This window comes from Sapajus apella, unplaced genomic scaffold (genome assembly GCF_009761245.1).
Source record: "Sapajus apella isolate SASKATOON/1434 unplaced genomic scaffold, GSC_monkey_1.0 scaffold76, whole genome shotgun sequence".
Taxonomy (NCBI): domain Eukaryota; kingdom Metazoa; phylum Chordata; class Mammalia; order Primates; family Cebidae; genus Sapajus; species Sapajus apella.
Window position 1 is genome coordinate 7,836,746 of NW_022437016.1, and position 16,677 is coordinate 7,853,422.

A 16,677-nucleotide genomic window follows, 5' to 3' on the forward strand; every position below is an offset into this window, starting at 1 on the left:
TAGCAAGTCTTTGTTTCTTCTGTTTGGTCACAATTAGCTACTGTGCTAGTTGTGGGAAGGCTTGTTAACCTCATGGTCCTTGATGGGGTCCTCCCTTCACAACTCTATAGGCATTATATTGAAATCTGGAGGGACAGAGGGAGAGTTTTCCTTTAGAAACCTTCAGAGGTAGACCTCTCTAATTCAGACTCAGTAGTTCCTGTTCTGTGAAAAGCACAATTCACCTGCTGGGGACATAGCAATAGAGCAGACAGATTTCTGCTTATGTAGAGCTTATGTTCAGCTGGGGAGGTGGATCATTATACTACAAAATATGTAGTATAGTATCAGTTAGGAGTGCAAAATAAAACAGTATTAGAAGATGGAGATTGATGGGGAGTCAGGCTAGGGGTATAGGTTTCAGGACACTCTTTCCCTATCAAAGCAAACTCAGTTGTGCCACACTGAAGTTTACCTTTGCATTGTCTTTTTTTTTTATTATTGTACTTTAGGTTCTGGGGTACATGTGCAGATCATGCAGAATTATCACATAGGTACACACATGGCAAAGTGGTTTGCTGCCTTCATCCCCCCATAACCTACATCTGGTATATTCTCCCCTTATTATCCCTCCCCACCCTCCCCAGCCCCCGCTGTCCCTCCCCTAACCCCCAACAACTGACCCCAGTGTGCGATGCTCCCCTCCCTGTGTCCACGTGTCCTAATTGTTCAACACCCACCTATGAGTGATAACATGTGGTGTTTGGTTTTCTGTTCTTGTGTCAGTTTGCTGAGAATGATGGTTTCCAGATTCATCCATGTCCCTGTGAAGGACACGAACTCATCGTTTTTTATGGCTGTGTAGTTTTCCATGGTGTATATGTGCCACATTGTCTTTATCCAGTCTATCATTGATGGACATTTGGGTTGGTTCCAGGTCTTTGCTATTGTAAACAGTGTCACAATGAACATACGTGTGCATGTGTCTTTATAATAGAACAATTTATAATTCTTTGGGTATATACCCAGCAATGGGATTGCTGGGTCAAACGGAATTTCTACTTCTAGATCCTTGAGGAATTGCCACACTGTCTTCTTCAATAGTTGCACTAATTTGCACTCCCACCAACAGTGTAAAATGTTCCTACTTCTCCATATCCTCTCCAGCATCTGTTGTCTCCAGATTTTTTAACGATCACCATTCTAACTGGCGTGAGATGGTATCTCAATGTGGTTTTGATTTGCATTTCTCTAATGACCAGTGATGATGAGAATTTTTTCATATGTTTGTTGGCCTCATAGATGTCTTCTTTTGTAAAGTGTCTGTTCATATCCTTTGCCCACTTTTGAATGGGTTTGTTTGTTTTTTTCTTATAAATCTGTTTTAGTTCTTTGTAGATTCTGGATATTAGCCCTTTGATGGGTAGACTACAAAAATTTTCTCCATTCTGTTGGTTGCCAGTTCACTCTAATGATTGTTTCCTTTGCTGTACAGAAGCTCTGGAGTTTACTTAGATCCCATTTGTCTATTTTGGCTTTTGTTGCCATTGCTTTTGGTGTTTTAGCCATGAAGTCTTTGCCTATGCCTATGTCATGAATGGTTTTGCCTAGGTTTTTTTCTAGGATTTTTATGATGTTAGGTCTTATGTTTAGATCTTTAATCCATCTGGAGTTAATTTTAGTGTAAGGTGTCAGGAAGGGGTCCTGTTTCTGCCTTCTGCACATGGCTAGCCAGTTTTCCCAACACCATTTATTAAACAGGGAATCCTTTCCTCATTACTTGTTTTTGTCAGATTTGTCAAAGATCAGATGATTGTAGATGTATGGTGTTGTCTCTGAGGCCTCTGTTCTGTTCCACTGGTCTATGTCTCTGTTTTGCTATTAGTACCATGCTGTTTTGATTACTGTGGCCTTGGAGTATAGTTTGAAGTCAGGCAGCATGATGCCTGCAGCTTTGGTTTTTTTTTTGCTTAGGATTGTTTTGGCTATGTGGGCTCTCTTTTGGCTCCATATGAAGTTTGAAGTGTTTTTTTCCAGTTCTGTGAAGAAGGTCATTGGTAGCTTGATGGGGATAGCATTGAATCTATAAATTACTTTGGGCAGTATGGCCATTTTCATGATGTTGATTCTTCCCAGCCATGAGTATGGAATGTTTTTCCATCTGTTTGTGTCCTCTTTTATTTCCTTGAGCAGTGGTTTGCAGTTCTCCATGAAGAGGTCCTTTATATCCTTTGTTAGTTGTATTCCTAGGTATTTTATTCTCTTTGTAGCAATTGTGAATTGGAGTTCACTTTTGATTTGGCTCTCTGTCTGTTATTGGTATATAGAAATGCTTGTGACTTCTGCACATTGATTTTATATTCTGAGACTTTGCTGAAGTTGCTTATCAGTTTCAGGAGATTTTGGGCTGAGACGATGGGGTCTTCTAAATATGTAATCATGTCATCTGCAAATAGGGACAATTTGGCTTCCTCTTTTCCTAATTGAATACGCTTTATTTCTTTTTCTTGCCTGATTGCTCTGGCTAGGACTTCCAATACTATACTGAATATTAGTGGTGAGAGAGGGCATCCTTGTCTTGAGCCAGATTTCAAAGGGAATGCTCCCAGTTTTTGCCCATTCAGTATGATATTGCCTGTGGGTTTGTTGTAAATATGGGATTATGTGAAAAGACCTAATCTACACCTGATTGGTGTACCAGAAGATGATGGGGAAAATGAATCCAAGTTGGAAAACACTCTTCAAGAGTGTTCACCAACCTAGCACAGCAGGCCCACATTCAAATACAGGAAATACAGAGAACACCACGACAATACTCCTCTAGAAGAGCAACCCCAAGGCACATAATCACCAGGTTCACCAGGGCTGAAACAAAGGAAAAAATACTAAGGGCATTCAGGGAGAAAGGTCATGTCACCCATAAAGGGAAGCACATCAGACTCACAGCGGATCTTTTAGCAGAAACCCTACAAGTCAGAAGAGAGTGGGGGCCAATATTCAACATCCTTAAAGAAAAGAACTTTCAACCCAGATTTTCATATCTAGCCAAACTAAGCTTAATAAGTGATGGAGAAATGAAATCTGTCATGGACAAGCAATTGCAGAGAGATTTTGTCACTACCAGACCTGCCCTACAAGAGCTCCTGAAGGAAGCACTAAACACAGAAGGGAAAAACCAGTACCAGGCACTGCAAAAACAAAACAAAACAAAAAACAAATGGTAAAAACCAAAGACACAATGAAGAAATTATGCCAACCAAAGGGCAAAGCAACCAACCAGTAATAAAATGGCAGGATCAAATTCACACATAACAATATTAACATTAAATGTTAACAGACTAACTGCCCCTATCAAAAGACACAGACTGCCAAACTGGATAAAAAGCCAAGAATGATTGGTGTGCTGTATTCAGGAAACCCATCTCACATGCAAAGACACACATAGAATCAAAATAAAGCAATGGAAGAAGATTTACCAAGCAAATGAAGAGCAAAAAAAAAAAAACAGGGGTGGCAATCCTAGTCTCTGATAAAATGGACTTTAACAAAAATCAAAAGAGACAAAGAAGGGCATTACATAATGTTAAAAGGATCAATACAAAGAGAAGAGCTAACTGTTCTAAATATATTTGTACCCAATACAGTAGCACCCAGATACATAAAGCAAGTCCTTAATGACCTACAAAGAGACTTAGGCTCCTGCACAATAATAGTCAGAGACTTTAACACTCCACTGTCAACATTAGACAGATCAATGAGACAGAAGATCAACAAGGAAATCCAAGACTTGAATGCAATCTGGACCAAGTAAACTTAATAGACATTTACAGAACTCTTAACCCCAATTCCACAGAATACACATTCTTCTCAGCAACACATTGCATTTACTGTAAAATTAACCACATAATTAGAAGTAAATCACTCCTCAGCAAATGCAAAAGAATGGAAATCATAACAAACAGTCTCTTAGACCACAGTGCAATCAAATTAGAACTGAGGATCAAGAAACTAACTCAAAACTGCACAACTTCATGGAAAATGAACAACTGGCTCCTGAATGTAGACTGGATAAACAATGAAATGAAGGCAGAAATAAAGACATTCTTTGAAACCAAGGAGAATGAAGACACAACACACCAGAATCTCTGAGACACATTTAAAGCAGTGTCTAGACGGAAATTCATAGCAATAAATGCCCACATGAGGGCAAGGAAAGGTATAAAATTGACACCCTATCATCAAAATTGAAAGAGCTTTACATTTTCAAAAATGTAGGAGGAACAAGATAAAAAAAAAACTCAAAAGCTAGCAGAAGACAAGAAATAACTAAGATTAGAGCAGAACTGAAGGAGATAGAGACACAGAAAAAGTTCAAAAAATCAACAAATCCAGGAGCTGGTTTTTTGAAAAGATCAACAAAATAGACTGCTAGCCAGACTAACAAAAAAGAAAAGAGAGAAGAATCAAATAGGTGCAATAAAAAATGATAAAGGGGACATCACCACCAACTCCACAGAAATACAAACTACCATCAGAGATTACTACAAACAACTCTATGCATGTACAAACCAGTAAATATGGAAGAAATAAATAAATTCCTGGACATTTGCACTCTCCCAAGACTAAATCAGGAAGAAGTTGAATTCCTGAATAGACCAATAACAAGGGCTGAAGTTGAGGCAGTAACTAATAGCCTCCCAACTAAAAAAAGCCCAGGTCCAGATGGGTTTACAGCCGAATTCTACCAGATGTACAAAGAGGAGCTGCTACCATTATTTCTGAAACTATTCCAAACAATACAAAAAGAGGGAATCCTCCCCAACTCATTTTATAAGACCAACATCATCCTAATACCAAAACCAGGCAGAGACGCAACCAAAAAAGAAAACTTCAGGCCAATATCCATGATGAACATCTATGCAAATATCTTCAATAAAATACTGGAAACAGAATGCAACAGCAACTCAAAAAGCTTATTCAACATGATCAAGCAGGCTTCATCCCAGGGATGCAAGGCTGGTTCAACATACACAAGTCTATAAATGTAACCCATCACATAAACAGAACCAAAGACAAAAACCACATGATTATTTCAATAGATGCTGAGAAGGCCTTTGACAAAATTCAGCAGCCCTTTATGCTAAAAACTCTCAATAAGCTAGGTATGGATGGCACATATCACAAAATAATAAAAGGTATTTGCATTGTTTTAAAGAAAATAATGAGTTTTCTAAACAGCCAACAGGGCAGATCTAAGACAAATGTTGAACCCAGTTCAACAGGGTGATTTTTCTTTTCTGCTCTGTGCACAGAATGAGAGGTTCATCCTCCCTGGCTCATGACATGCTATCATCTTTAGTTTGCACAAGTCTCCCCTTTTTTTGGTAAATTGTTTCTTCCTTCTTTAATTCTCTGTCCTAAATCACATTTGTACAGACTAAGCACCCATTGTTAAGTGTTAAATCTGTTTTTATCTTTTGCATGTTTATCTAAAAATATCTGTTAGAAACATGTTAATTTTTTGGTATATATATTTTTCATTCATATCCACTTACCTACCAATGGACATCATTGTAGTCTCCATTTCTTGCTACTATATATATAAAAAAAGCAACTCTACAATGAGAATTTTTGTATCAGCAAAATGTTGTTACAATTTTCTTTGTAATTAAAGTTTTTGAGTAAGAATATTCATTCATGCCCGGTAAATAGGCATATTACATAGAGATTTTCAAGCACTTTTAGATATTGGTTATTTATACATTTTTACTACCATAAAATCCCTACAATGAACATACTTGCATCACCAAGATGTTTAAAACAACTTTTTTAGAGCAGTATATTCTTTTATACATTGTGAATAGGCCTAATACGCCAGAATTTTCACGTTTTTAAATGTTGGCTATTTATATACTGACATATTAAGAAAAATTAAATGCTTACATTCTTGTTTTAAGTTACTAAATGCCTTTAAATATCAGGTTTTTCATGTATAAAATCAAACACAAACATCCACATTGTTATGAGGATTTAAGGAGATAATGCATTTGGAAGACTTAAAAGACGGACAAGCTTCTTGTAAACACTCAGGACCAGCTCTTCCCTACCCACCTCAGTGTCATGTTCCCTTATCTGATATTTCTGCATAATGTCAAAACTAATTCACATGCTTAAAATATCATCTCCTTCACTGTCTATCAGATTAATTTCATAACATTGCAAGATTTTACAAAAGGAATATTTACTGATATATTGAGTGAATCAGTAAAGCCAATAATAATAACAAATATTTATTGAAAATTTATTAGTATTAGGCACATGGTAAGCAACTCACTAAATACCATAATAAGGCATTAAGCCATTTTTACATACAGAAGGCTTAGAGAGGTGAAGTGATTTGGTTAAGGCCAGTAAGAAAGTGAATATTGATAAGAATTTGAACCTTAAGCCTCTTCATGTTTTGGTAAAGCTATGCATATCTTACAGTCATGCACTGGCGCTATGTTTTTCTCACTCTGATAAATTTCTACACGAATTACCCTCTTCCCACACGAAATACACACTGATAAACTTTCTTGTCCCCTGTTCAGAATCTACTCTTGCAGTTGTAAAGGAAATGACCTATGTTTCTGTGTGGTACAGATGATGGGATTTGAAAGCTTGAACACCCATGAGGTGTTCACCAGCTACAATCAGGTGGGTAAAATTGGCCATGCTGGTGGGGATGGGTCTGGTGTGTAGGATTGCGGTGATGCAGTGGACGGTGCCTTGGACTTGAGGCAGAAGATGCAGGCTGGATTTTTCCTCTGTCACCTGCTCACAGGCTGATTCCCAATGTTTTATGAAAAATTTATTAGTCTGTTCTTGCACTGCTATAAAGAAATACTTAAGACTGGGTAATTTTTTAAAGAAAAGAGGTTCAACTGGCTTGCAGTTCTGCAGGGTGTACAGGAAGTCTTGTGGTTTCTGATTCTGGGGAGGCCTCAGGAAACTTTTACCACGGTGGAAGACAAAGTGGGAGCAGGCATCTTACATGGCAGGTGCAGGACCGAGGTTGGGGAAGGTACCACATACTTAAACAACCAGATCTTGTGAAAACTCACTCTCTATCATGATAATAGCACCAGTGACAGTGCTAAACCATTCATGAAGGATCCATCCCCAGGATCATCTCCCACTAGGCCCCACCTTCAACAATGGGGATTACAGTCCCACATGAGATTTGAGTGGGACACAGATGCAAACCACATCGAATAGCAGTGAGATACTATGTCTGAGAAGCAGTTTGTCAAACATGAATCATTATTCAAAAAGGAGTCACCCAATGAAAAGGCTGCCTTGGGAATACAGAATTTAAAAAAATAGTGGATATTTGGGTTAAGTGAGTTTGGATGCTCCAGACTGTAGATATGAGGATCACCCATGCTTAGCACTGGAAAAAGGAAGAAGGTTAAGAGATGAGAATCAGGGAGAATGGTTCTAAAGTACAGGGTGAGTGTGTGGGGCTGGGAATGTAATCGTTTTGTTTTTTTGGTTTTGGCTTTTTTTTTTTTTTAATAATCAGGAAACTTTATTTTTTAGTGCAGTTTTAGATTCACAGCAAAACTGAGCGGAAAACACAGAGTTCCCATACACTCCCTGTACTCACACATGCCCAGCATCCCCAGCTATTGACATCCAGCACCACAGTGATACATTTGTTATAAGCAGTAAGCCCGCCCTGACATTCTACACAATAAGAACTTAGTCACTTGTCTATTCTGAGTTACAAATACTATTTTTCAGGTTGTCATATTTTACTTTGTTTTTGTTATATAGAAGTGCATCACTATTATGGAGGCAAATTAATCAAATTACCTGTATTTCTGATTTTTGAGTTATACCTTCAACATGTATAGATTTTAATGGAATTGTTTTCTCTTTCCTTCTAGGACTTACAATTTTTTTCTAGCATTTAAATGTTTTATTCATTTGTAATTTATTCTAGTGTTTATCAAGCAAAAAAACAAACCCTTGATAAACACCAGATTTTGGGTTTTTTTCCTACTCATAGGGTTTTTCTTCCACTCATAGGGTTTATCTTCCCTCAAAACATATGGGGTAGAGGGCCTCAAGGTCAAGCTCAATGAGTCTAAATGAGTCTGATGGAGGTTATGACTTCTTAATTCATGAAATATTTGCAACTATCAAAAAGGAAAAAGAAAGTGCCAAACTGGATTGGCTACTAGGTAGCCAGCTCACTGAAGCTCACCTCCGTATCCAGAGGCTTTTCTTTGCTTCAATGTGTCTCCAGAAGTGGATCTTCTGCACATCTGTGATTTCCAACTCAGCTTCTTAGCCAAAGCTCAGCTTCCTCATGTTTCTCCTCTGAACTTCTGAGCTGATTAGCAAGGAGGGAAGAACTGAAATACTTCTTTAAAGAAACAACACATTTCCCTTTTCTGACCTTAAATCCCTGTATGTTTCCTAATTTGTGGTTCCTAACAAAATGCTGTCTTTCTCAGCTCCACATCTAAGAAGGCAGGGATGCCCCGAGTCAAGTGGCAAGGACTCTTTTGATTGTGGAAGCCCAGTGAGCTTTCCCTGGGTTTGAGTTCTGCCCTCCTGGCCTCTGGGATCCTTGTTAGGCTGATATAGTTGTGGTGTGCTGACCCCTCAGGGGAATTTGTCCTGTGATCTCCCTAAGCAAAGAAAGCAGAACGGTTAGCAGAGCTCACTCCAATGAGACAGGAACTCCTGAGGCTTCCCGCTTTGATATTGGAGCTAAACTCAGAGCTTCTTAACTTCACTGCAATATCTCAAGGGAATGCTTCTCTTTCCTCAAGTAATGGTTATCAAGAATGGATAAATATTTATGTAAGTGAATATTTTTATGCTTGGAAATTTTTGTGTTTGGTCATTCTAAAGGGTATACAGTGGTACGTCATTGCCGTTTTAATTTGAATTTCCCCAATGACATGAGCTGAAGCATCTTTCCACATGTCTGTTTTCCATCTGTGTATCTTCTTTGCTGAGTGTCTGTCAAGACCTTTGGCCCACTTTTAATTGGGTTGTATATTTTCTTATTGTTGAGTTTTAAGAGTTTTTTTGTATATTTTGAATAACAGTCCTTTATCAGACATGTTTTGTGCAAATATTTTCTCCCAGTATGTGGCTTACATTTTGATTTTCTTTTCAGTGGCTTTTGCAGAACAGAAAAATTTACCTTTAATGAAGTCCAACTTATGAATTCTTTCTTCTATGAATCATGCCTTGGGTGTTGTATCTAAATAGTCATCTCTAAACCCTACATCATCTAGATTTTCTCTTAGGTTATTCTCTATGAGTTTCATAGTTTTGCATCTTAAATTTAGGACTGTGATCCATTGAGTTAATGTTTATAAAGGGTGATTTTTTTTTTTTTTTTTTTTTGTGTATATGGATGTCCAGATGATTTAGCGCCATTTGTTGAAAAAACTATCTTTGCCCCATTATGTTTTTGCTATTTGTCAAAGATCAGTTGTGCGGGTCTATTTCTTGGCTCTCTGTTCTGTACCATTGACCTATTCGCCTATCCTTTTGTCCATATATATTGTCTTGATTACTGTAGCTTTGAAGTCAGGTAGCATCAGTCCTCCACTTCACTTTCCTCCTTCAATATTGACTTGGCTACTGTAGGTCTTCTGCCTCTACATATAAACTATAGAATTTTCTGATATCTGCAAAATAACTTGCTGGGATATTGATTGGGATTGCATGGAACTTATACATCAAATTCAGAAGAATTGATCTGTTGCTAATATTGAAGCTTCTTATTCATGAACATGGAATTACTATTTAGTTCTTTTATCTTTCATCATAGTTTTGTAGTTATCCTTGTGTTCATCTTGACCTATTTTGTTAGATTTATGCCACTATTTTATTTTGGGAGGTGCTAATGTAAATAATATAATATTGTGCTCTTAATTTTAAATTCCACTTGTTTGTTGCTAATATTTAGGAGAACAATTGGCTTTTATATATTAATCTTGTATTCTGTACCCTTGCTATAATTGTTTATTAATTATAGGATTTTTTTTTTCAATTCTTTTGGATTTTCTTTTTTGTTGTTGTTGTTGATTGAGTGATTTTAGTCAAGTGAATATTGATACATGGCTGAAAAAGCACGAAAATAAAATGAACACATACGGGAATTACTACGAACATAAGCGATAACATCAAAACATCTGGTAAAATGCAGTTAAAAAAACAACACAAGTGAAATGGAATGTAAAATATTTTCACAGTATTCAAAGCTTTTGTAAGAGACTTAGGCTCTAAAAGAGGAGTACTACAGAAAGAAACTAGAGGAAACGGGAATTTCATCCATGTCCTGTGTATCTGCTGGTAACAGGTCAGAATGGTCAGTACGTTATTCCCTGCAGGCTGCCTAGGGTGCTCTCCTGAAACAGATGCCTGAGCCTCCTGCATCTATGAAATTATGACTCAGCAAATGGTTACTCAGAGTCTGATGAGAAAAACAGATTTTAGGTTTGGGAAATGGAATTGCTATAATTTATACATCCAAATGCAAACTGGAGCTCTGATTGAATTCTGCCCTGGGGAGAACTTGCTGCTAACCCACAGGCACCAAGAGCCAAGTGTTACACAGGATATTTTAAAAATAAAATGTTCTTGGAATCCTCGCCTCCCATGCTATCTTCTAAGATAACTACAAATACTCTTCTATGATTTAACTGAGCTCTGCCAAGGACCTCCCAGGACTCTATCTAGAATGATTATTGTAAAGCTTTACAAAAGCCACCTTGGCCCTAGTGATAATTGGCAAATCACATGCAGACATCCTTCTCGGAAACCAATGACTAGGCTGATGAGTCTGCACATTGATTTTGTTAGATACTTTATGGAGAAAAACAAAGGTTCGTGATAGTGTAGCTCTGGGCCTACAGAGAGCCTCCCTTTTGGTTCTGAAATTGCTGATGTGATAGAGACAAAGCAGCTATGGGTCTAAAATCTTCATTAAAGTAACTAATGAAACCCAAAGTCCTAGGTCTCTGAGGTGGTGATAAAATCCACAGCTGTGATTCACATTTCCAATTCATTTTGGGCTCTTTCTGAAGCTGTCACGTCCTACCTGAGAATTTCCATTTAGAGAGCTACACAGCACAGTCACCTGCCCTTCCATACTCTGTGGTAATTGCTAACGTCCCAGATAAACCCCTCTTTAAGGACTCTGCCGCAGAGAGAGGGCGTGGTTGCATGAGGCACTTTTTCAAAATGGGCAGATACATACGAGCACTAAACACTTCAGTGAAATCAACCAGAACTAAGACCCAGATCCATGCACTCAAGAACTTGCTCTGAATTTGTTTGACAACAGAAAAGTAGAATATTTCTAATTAGCTAATATATATACACATTTTTTAAATCATCCAAAATTACTGGCAAATCACTTAAGGTCCCCAGCACTTTACGACCAAAGGTCAGAGAGAACCCCACAAAAAAAGCATTAAAAGGATAGGATCACTAATTGTGAGAGGCTAATTATATCAGGATAACTTTCAGGTAGGTAACTAGGTGGGCATGCTAATTTCATACTGGAATCTTCAACAGTTAACAGAACCTACCATCCGTTCCTCCAGGTCAGTCCAGGGCCACAGGGGGCCACTTTACAGCCTCACTGCAGCATCTTCACTGGGCATAAGCATTGGCCCAGACAGACAATCACAAAGGTCGTCAAAGAGTTGCAGAGAATTAAGAATCCGGCTTTGGGGAAAAAATTAATATGAATTTTTTTAGAACTACTTCCTGTACACTGGACAAGAGGGGTAAATTTGTCAAAGTGAGCTGGCTTATGTACATCGCTGATAAAACATAAGCGCTTTGAGAAATATCTCAGGGCACTTGGGAAAAGCTGCAGAGATGTTTTGTCTTTGAAACTCTCTCCCTGGATGGGGACACCCGACCCTTGTCAACTTTCCATCTGCAGAAGTGAAAAAAATATATGTAAAAAGTGCAGGGGACAGACAGGCAGGCTGTTCCAAATTTCTTTGATCTGTAGGCAATCAAGGTCAAACGATTGTTTCTTTACTGGAAAGGAAAGAACAGAAAGCACTGTGAGTTTTGCCTGGGGGCGTTAGGTTCTAGGGCAACCAAGGACTCTTCAGGAAGGAGAGCCACATGGCTCCGGCTGCGCCACCAGGGAAATCCGCCTCCCTTGGCAAATGCCTGGGGAGAGCTGCTCTTCGGGAAAGCAGCCTGGGACGGATCAGGAGAGTTTGTTCTAGCACAATGTTCGAATGCTCAATGTAGACTTTTTTAAAACCTTGAAAAATCAGTGGGTGCTTGTTGTTGTTCTTTTAAAAATGTGAAAAGGAACAAACATGAGATTAGAATGCTAAGCTTTTCACCCAATTTCACAATTCGCCCTGACTAGCAATTTGCTGGACTGTTCTAAAATTTTTTTCATTTGTTTCTTTTTTAACTATGTGGTTTGAAAACTACCAGACATTGCCTTTTCGGCCCAAAAATTGCCGCCTCTCTCAGGTTCACTGTGGTTTCCTTCTTCTGACACAAAGGCAGGCACAGGCTGCCCCTCCAGATGTCTGGGGGATAAGATTGTGCCCTGGGCTCATAGAAACTGAACTTTCAGAGCATCTAAGACTGGCTGATTTGGATCCAAAGAAAATCACAAGGAAAGACGGTGGGCAGAGCCAGCGATGCCTCTCCCGGGTCCCTTTGCTGTCACTATTACGTAATGGATTTGCACTTTTCCTCCCTGTGCTTATCACTTTCTGGGCTTGACCTTAACTGTAAGTGTGGTATGGGTCTGTTTCCATCTAAAGCAGACAGAAAGAAACTACTCAACCTGAAATCAACATGACTTGCCAATTATTAGAATGTTCTAGCTAAAAGGCATAAACCAGCCAGTAGATCAACACCAACAAGTTGCAAAACAGTTTGTTCTGCTGGCTTTCACTTTCTGCCCAATTCCCCTTTTTGTACTTTAGTGGCTGCGTCGCTGGTGGAAATGGTTTGTCACCTCCTCCTGTGCGGAGGCTGCTGCTCTGCCTTGTGGATCTTAAAAGCCTTCCTAATGGAAATGGCCCTTGCCTTACCCGGCTGTGGCTACCCTGGGGTCTGGAGCGTGGCTATGGAGGGAAGGGAGCAGGATGCTGCAAGAACAAGCCGACTGGATTACAATGTCCACTACTGACAGGCGCAGTGCGTGTGTGTGACCCACCGGGTTCCTGGGGTGCTGTCCCCCCGCCCCCCCGCCCCCGGGAGAATCACCTAAACACCCCCCTGAAGGTTGGGCAATTTGTGGTTTTTCATTTTGAACTCCTTGTTTTTCTTGTCCCACTTGTGGATGGCCGTCAGCAAGTACTGGCTCTTCACCTTGCGGCCCATGATGAGGAAATGGTGGCTGAGGTTGTCCGGGTGGTGGCAGGGACAGTCGGCCCCGTTCTTCAGGTACAGCACGAGCTTCTTCAGGTCCTTCTTGATGGGCCCCAACTTCAGGGGCTTCTTCTTCTTGGGGACAATCTTTTTGTCGCCGTTTTCTTTTTTCACTTCTTTTATTTTCATCCTCAGTGCAAACTCGCTGGCGCAGAGATGTTCAATGATGGCCTCGGATTTCAACTCGTTGTCACATGGAGGACACGCAGTTGTGCCTTGGGGCTTGGAGGCTTCGGTGGCATTGGGCGGGGTCGTGGCGATGCAGACGTCCCCCTCAGGGAACTTGTCACACTTGAGCATCTCGGGCCAGTGGAAGCCGAAGAACTGCATGACCGTCTCACATGAGTCACGCACGGCCTCGCAGAGCCAGCGGCACGGGTGGATGGGCCGGTCCAGGCAGACGGGGGTGAAGAAAGAGCAGAGGAAGACCTGGGTGCCGGCGTGGCAGTTCTTGTTAAGCAGGGGCACCCAGCTGCTGGCCTGCTGCTTCACCTCCGCCATGGTCTCGTGCTCCAGCAGGTTGGGCAGCACCACCTTTTTATAGCCCACGTTGTGGCACGGCCGCAGGTCCGCGGGGATGTCCACGCACTGCGGCGGCTTGGTGTAGAAGCGCCCGCTCTGGTAGGAGCCGATGTCCGACTGGAAGCTCAACTAGTCGTACTTGCTGGCCAAGCCCGCAGCCAGGAGTGCAGCGCCCAGCGCCAGCAGCATGCCCAGGGCGGCCCAGCGGCTGACCCCCGTGCTGCGCCCGCTGCCCATGCCGGCCCTGCGCCCTGGCCCCCGCGACATTGGGGTTGCCTCCGCCGCCTCCCTGCACGCGTCCCGCCGCAAACTTCCAGGGACCTCCGGGACAAAAGGCGCCGTCCCCAGTGCTGCCCGGCTCCGCGGTCCCGCGCTGCTGCCCGGTCCCCCGGCCGGTGGCGGCCATCGGCCTGCAGCAGGAGGCGACGCAGCAGGAGGAGGCGCGGGTGGGGGAGAAGCCGCGGTGGGCTGGGTGCGCCCGGGCTCCGAGAGATGCGGTGGGCAGGAGGGCGCGGGGCGGCGGGCGCGCGGCACCGACTCCTGAGGCTGCAGGGCTGGAGTGCCGGATTTTCTACATAGACAATCAAATAACCTGTGAACAAAGGCAGCTCCATTTCTTTTCTTCAAATCTGTCTACTTTTATTACTATTCTTGTCTTATTGCATTAGGTAAGATTTCCAATATGATGTTGAAAAGCAATGGTGAAAGAGGCCATTCTTGTTTCTGAACATAATGGGAAATCTCCTAGTTTCTCATCATCATGTATAATGTTAGTTCTAGGATTTCTTGGGGGTAGTTTCTTTCTTATCAAGTTGAGGAATTTTCCATCTATTTCTACAGTAGTTTACTGACAGTTTTAGAATCGTAGATGGGTGGGTATTGGAGTTTGTCAAATGATTTTTCTGCATCTATTTCTGTATTTATGTGGCTTTTCTTTGTTAGCTTATTGATGTGATGCATTACAATAACTGATTTTTGAATGTTGAACCAGGCTTGCATACCTAGGATAAATTAAACTTGGTTGTGACATGTAAATCTTTTTTTTTTTTTCATTGCACTTTAGGTTTTGGGGTACATGTGAAGAACATGCAAGATTGTTGCATACGTACACATGTGGCAGTGTGATTTGCTGCCTTCCACCACTTCACCTATATCTGGCATTTCTCCCCATGCTATCTCTCCCCAACTCCTCACCCCGCCGTCCCTCCCCTATTTCGCCCAAACAGACCCCAGTGTGTGATGCTCTCCTCCCTCTGTCCATGTGTTCTCATTGTTCAACACCCGCCTATGAGTGAGAACATGTGGTGTTTGATTTTCTGTTCTTGTGTCAGTTTGCTGAGAAGGATAGTTTCCAGGTTCATCCATGTCCCTACAAAGGACACGAACTCATTGTTTTTGATGGCTGCATAATATTCCATGGTGTATTTGTGCCACATTTTCCCTGTCCAGTCTATCATCAATGGGCATTTGGATTTTTTCCAGGTCTTTGCTATTGTAAACAGTGCTGCAATGAACACTCGTGTGCATGTGTCCTCATAGTAGAAAGATTTATAATCCTTTGGATATATACCCAGTAATGGGATTGCTGGGTCAAATGGAATTTCTATTTCTAGGTCCTTGAGGAATCGCCACACTGTCTTCCACAATGGTTGAACTACTTTACACTCCCACCAACAGTGTAAAAGTGTTCTTATTTCTCCACATCCTCTCCAGCACCTGTTGTCTCCAGATTTTTTAAGGATCACCATTCTGACTGGTGTGAGATGGTATCTCAATGTACTTTTGATTTGCATTTCTCTAATGACCAGTGATGATAAGCATTTTTTCATATGTTTGTTGGCCTCATGTATGTCTTCTTTTGTAAAGTGTCTGTTCATATCCTTCGCCAACTTTTGAATGGGCTTATTTGTTTTTTCTTGTAAATCTGTTTTAGTTCTTTGTAGATCCTGGATATCAGCCCTTTGTCAGATAGGTAAACTGCAAAATTTTTTTCCCATTCTGTTGGTTGCTGATTCACTCTAATGACTCTTTCTTTTGCCGTGCAGAAGCTGTGGAGTTTGATTAGGTCCCATTTGTCTATTTTGGCTTTTGTTGCCAATGCTTTTGGTGTTTTGGGTCATGAAGTCCTTGCCTATGCCTATGTCCTGAAAATCTGCCTAGATTTTCTTCTAGGGTTTTTATGGTATTAGGTATTATGTTTAAGTCTTTAATCCATCTGGAGTTAATTTTAGTGTAAGGTGTCAGGAAGGGGTCCAGTTTCTGCTTTCTGCACATGGCTAGCCAGTTTTCCCAACACCATTTATTAAACAGGGAATCCTTTCTGCATCGCTTGTTTTTCTCAGGTTTGTCAAAGATCAGATGGTTGTAGATATGTTGTGTTGCCTCTGAGGCCTCTGTTCTGTTCCATTGGTTTATATCTCTGTTTTGGTACCAGTACTATGCTGTTTTGATTACTGTAGCCTTGTAGTATAGTTTGAAGTCAGGTAGCGTGATGCCTCCAGCTTTGTTCTTTTTCCTTAGAATTGACTTGGCTATGCAGGCTCTCTTTTGATTCCATATGAAGTTTAAGGTGGTTTTTTCCAGTTCTGTGAAGAAAGTCATTGGTAGCTTGATGGGGATAGCGTTGAATCTGTAAATTACTTTGGGCAGTATGGCTATTTTCACAATATTGATTCTTCCTAACCATGAACATGGAATGTTTCTCCATCTGTTTGTGTCCTCTCTTATTTTGTTGAGCAG

The 16,677-nt window shown here is 40.9% G+C and overlaps 1 pseudogene across 1 annotated transcript; it reads right to left on the bottom strand.

Moving 5' to 3' along the window:
• Positions 1 to 13,251: 13,251 nt before the first annotated feature.
• Positions 13,252 to 14,175, bottom strand: LOC116532467 (annotated as a pseudogene). Its single transcript, XR_004260877.1, has one exon. The product of XR_004260877.1 is annotated as a secreted frizzled-related protein 1 pseudogene (transcript).
• Between the last annotated feature and the right edge of the window lie 2,502 nt (positions 14,176 to 16,677).